The sequence below is a fragment of the Octopus bimaculoides genome, chromosome 17 (genome assembly GCF_001194135.2).
Source record: "Octopus bimaculoides isolate UCB-OBI-ISO-001 chromosome 17, ASM119413v2, whole genome shotgun sequence".
Classification (NCBI taxonomy): domain Eukaryota; kingdom Metazoa; phylum Mollusca; class Cephalopoda; order Octopoda; family Octopodidae; genus Octopus; species Octopus bimaculoides.
This window is the reverse complement of record NC_068997.1, coordinates 34,537,766-34,542,885: the sequence shown is the minus strand read 5'-3', so window position 1 is coordinate 34,542,885 and position 5,120 is coordinate 34,537,766.

The window sequence follows — 5,120 nt, the reverse complement described above, 5'->3', positions numbered from 1 at the left end:
AACAATAAAAGACTATGCCATTGTAACCCCGAGTAGCGCCGAGTATCTCTGCTAGTATATATATATATATATATATATATATACTGAGGGTGATAAATTGAATATTAATTTAATTAACATCAATTTAAAACCAGTGGCCTAGCATATAAAAAACCTGAAAATTCAGATAAATTGTATTACATGCGTATAAGAATGGATGACCACTAAGTGGACATCCGATATACTAGAAAGAGGTCATCAACGACCCAACCACAAAGAAGAATAATGTCCTCCAGAAAAAATTCAGCAAACTCCAGAACATAAGCGGGAGAGACGATTGTAATGATGAATCACGGACGTTTTTACGTAAGTATTTCTATTCCAAGTTTATGTGGGCAATTTTGTTGCCAGTCTCTTAATCGAATTGACTATAGTAACTGGAGGCTTAAGAATGTGTAACATCTCTATTCTTCATGATTGAGGAAATGAGTCAAATACCTTCTTATTGTCTAGCCATACACATAAACACACATGCATACATATACGAAATATAAATCTAAAATGTGTTTCATCACGCTGGTGTAGGGGCCTGCGTTCTCGAGTAACTTCTATGCGATCGAGTATGATATCCCGTGGATTCTTAGTTGCCAAATATGGCTGGCTAGAGATGTCAAGTATCTCCTTTCCGGGACTCTGAAGGAGGACAAATGATTGGAAAGACACTGTTTGAGAGAATCCCCAGTGCATCCCACGTATTTCTGTGAGCGTGTGATGTCGGTGCGCCTGTTGCTGTTGTTGGTGCTGCTGTTTCTACCGTTGGCGGTGGTGGTGTCGCCGATGGAGTTGGGGCTGTTGTCCCCTCTATCATTAGCCTCTTGTGGGCAATAAAGAAGTTGAAATTCACCAAGGAGGAGTCAGTTTGAAGATATTTTTTTGTTTTATTGTGTTGGTTGTTGCATTAATAGTTAGTTGTGTTATTGCATTGACGACTATTTGTTATAGCATTGTTGTAAAACACCTTGTTTTCTGCTTGTGGTAGACTTTTGTTAACATTTTCCGCCTTGTGTGAAGGGTCTTGGATAAATCACCCAAAATGGATAAATCACCCATAAAGACCAGGACCAGTCTCGAACCTGGGACCAGTACTAAGAAAAATCAGTCAAACTCCGATAGCAGCCCGAAACTAAGAAGTATGCCGTCAGGCGAGGATTTGGTAATGGGAAAAATGTGAATTTTGCAGTAGCAGCCGGAATTACAAGAAAGACTCTCAACGGCGAAAAGTGATAAGCTGGTAAAATGTGAAGGAATGCTGAAAAGGGAAGGGAATGAGACAGTAATTACGCCTTCCAGCGAAACTACTCACAGAGCACTTCGGTGCACTGTGATATATAAATATTACGTTGTCAGAAGCAAAAGAACTGGATAATGCACGTAAGGAGGCTGTTGAATTGTGCCTGCGACCAGTATGGAGCGACGTGGCATACATCACAAGAGGAGTGAAGTATGCCACGATAGAGGTACGCTTCAAGTCAGAAGAAAAGGCTAAGTAGGCTTCAACAGGGCCGCTGGAAACAGCTGAGGTGGTACTCCTGCCTACTTATCTTAGAAGGCGGACTTCCAAAATTAGGGTAGGAACATCCCACCTGAAGTAGACCCTGCTGGGATGGTACAGCTACAATGACAGACTTGGAGAATAAAATAACCTTTCTTCAAGCCACCGTTTTGGAATTGCAAAATTTGCAGGGCAAAGGGTTCGAAATGGTCATTCAAGTAGCCCCTGCCGATTTTGAAAATATAATCGACACCATACAGATAGGGGAGAGTAAGCTGCGAGTCATGATCGAGGGAAGGAAGCCTCGTTGTAACAAATGTGGCCGAAAAGGTCACATTAGGGGCGAATGCCAACCTCCCCCCACGAAAATGCAGCGATACCCCCCACCTGTGGAGACACCAAAAGAAACGACAGACGGGACACCCAGTGAAGCTCAAAGTGAGGAATCAACAGAAACTGAAACAGAAGAGGAGAAGATGACAGAAGCACAAGAGGAAGGATGGCAGAAAATCACCAGCAAAAAGAAAACTACAAAACAAATCCAACCCCACTAGCCCTACAACGAAATCAAAAAGAACAAACAAAGCACACAGACACCTAAAAATCCCCAGCCCAAATTGTTCCCCACCCACCCAGCGACGAATTATAATGCAATGGTGACAAATAATAAATCACCACCACAAAAATTAAAAGACGTGCCTAGCACTTTGAATGTCACTAAAAACTTTGAAAGGAGAAATATTCCCGAAAACATTGCGATTTTTACAATCGGCAAAATGAATTATAATACACAAAAAATCCATTTAAAGACGACATAGGTCCTCTGAAGAAGTGTTTCTCCTCACAAATTTATGAGGGCCGAGTCAGCGACACACCGCAAGCCCCGGACGTAAATACAAAGGAATGAGACGGACATTCCACTCCATAGAACCTTTATGGATATACTTAATGTAGAGTGTTTGAATGTAAGCGGCCTGGGGTCGGATTGGAAACAAGGTCGTTTCCTTAATGACCTCAGGTCGTATAGAATGGATATTAGAATTGTCACAGAGTCCAGACCGAGTAGTCAAAGAGACTGTTCCCCCTCCTAAACGGCTACGAGACATACATTTATTTCTCCATGCTTACCTGGAAAAGGAAGCGGTGTCGCTGTGCTGCTCAGGAAAAAAATTGGATTTAGAGGACAAAACAATTTTATCCACCCGGAAAGTAGGTTGGTCGTCCCTGACGTGACGCTTAGCAGTGGTAAGGCCTTCAGGCTGGTAGCTGCCTACGCTTCCTCGAGAGCTGGACAGTGTGACATTTTTTCGAAACCTAGAGAAATTTTTAGGTACGTCTCACACTATAGTAATGTTAGGTGACTTTAACGTGATCTTACGATGCACGCGTAGGCGAAGGTGGAGGAGGACTGCGGCAGGAACAAGTCGCCAGGACTAAATGATCTTCCCTACGAGCTTTATGTTTGGCAACTACTGGCATGTGTCTTCACCAACTGGTGGTAGAATGGGGTTATTACCAAGTCTGTGAGCCGGGAAGTGGTGACGCTACTTAGAAAGGACCCAAACAAGTGGGATATTATACATAATTTCCCGCCCATCACTCTGCTTAACGCAGAGTTGAAGAATTTGGCTAAGGTGTTAGCAAAAATGGTGGCGCGTGTCGTGAGTGGACTCGTTGGGGAGGCACAAACTTGTGCCGTTCCTGGCAGATCCATACACGACAATCTCCACCTAACACGCTACAGGTTAACAGGTCTCCTGGAAAGGGTGGGGCTCTGGTCCATTTAAACTAATCTAAAGCTTTTGACAGCGTTGATCCTCGGTATCCGGTGTCGGTCCTCGCGACTTAGTCCCGTCTTCTGTGGGTGGATTATCGCTTTATACGGCAACATCGAATCAATTGTTCGGGTGAACGGTTTCTTCTCGAAACCGTTTAACATCAAGCGCTCAGCTCGTCAAAGGTTCCCCCTCTCCCCACTTCTGTATGTGTTGACTCTTAAGCCTCTACTGCGGAAGTTGGTGAGCTTGAGGGGCGTCCCGTGCAACCTAAGTTGTAGAAGGACGGTTACGGCGTACGCGGATGACATCACGTATATGTATTTTTATATATTTTTATATTTCGTCTATATTTTTATGTATGTTTGGTTTTATTCTTTATACCTTTGGAGAATCTTTACGCTTGTACATGCATGATTTATGTTGATTTGTATAAATATATATGATTCAATTACATTGATTGAATATTTTCATTTATACTTTCGGGAATCTGTTTGACTGCCTATGATTTGCGTTTACAATTTTCTTTACTCTATATTTCTTCGCATTGGCTCTCTATGAGCACTCCGTGAATAGCCCATACATTTAAATACATACTTAATATTACACAAGCACACATACACACAACACACACACACACATATACACGTACAAGTATATGTATTATATTTATATGTATTGGTCTATCTCTCTATATATACACTATTCGGCTGCGGTCATACTCGAGCACACCCGTGGTCTTACTGATTACCTCAGTCTGGGGTGTTTCGCACCACCACTTCTGTATGAGCCTTTGACCCACCTGTTGGCCCATTTGGTGTATAGGGGAGTTTGATTCCTCTTCCCATGTCTGCACCTCATGTCGTATCGTGGAGAGGAGGGTGTGAAGTGCCATTTTTGAAGACATTTGCTTCCACCTTACGCAGATTTCTTAATTCATGTGGCGGGGCATTGAAGAGCTGTGGGCTTTTGAACCCCAAGCTATTGCAGTACCTGGTCCTGAATTTAGATGAAAAAGCGTATGTGTGTATGTGTATGCGTGCGTGCGTGTGTATACACGCAAACATTCATACATACATATACATACAGACACACACACACACACACACACACACACACACACACACACACACACACATACATATATGTATATATATCCACAAACATACACACTTGAGTCAAACGAATCTTTCAAGATATATATGTAAATCTTTCTCAGAACATAAACAAATATGAATGAACAGATATATGTGAACAAAATTAGAATTTCGTTATTGATCCTACTCGTTCACCTCCTCATTCTCGTCGCCTTCCTCCTCCTCTTCCACTACCCATGATCATCATAATCCTCACCACCACCACCACCATCACCACCACTACGTCATTCCAAGGCCACAGACAAGCATTCTGCCACTTGTGCACAAACATCCTTTCCTCAACACACATATACACAGGCATTTTAGCACAGATACAAAGCTGGTGTCATATATCTTGACTTCAGTAAAGCGTTCGACAGGGTTGACCATAATATCTTACTCACAAAATTGACAAATGTTGGAGTCCGTGGAAAACTTCTACACTGGATTAAGTATTTCCTAGAGAATAGAACACAAAAAGTTGTGGTCGATGGAGTCCACTCAAGCCCAGCAAAAGTCACCGGTGGTGTCCCTCAGGGGACTGTCTTGGGCTCGCTCCTCTTTATAATTTATATAAACGACCTTTCCAGCGTCGTAAATCACTGCAAAGTGAAAATATTTGCTGATGACACTAAGCTCCAGCAAATCATCAATGAAGAAGAAGACCGAACCCAACTC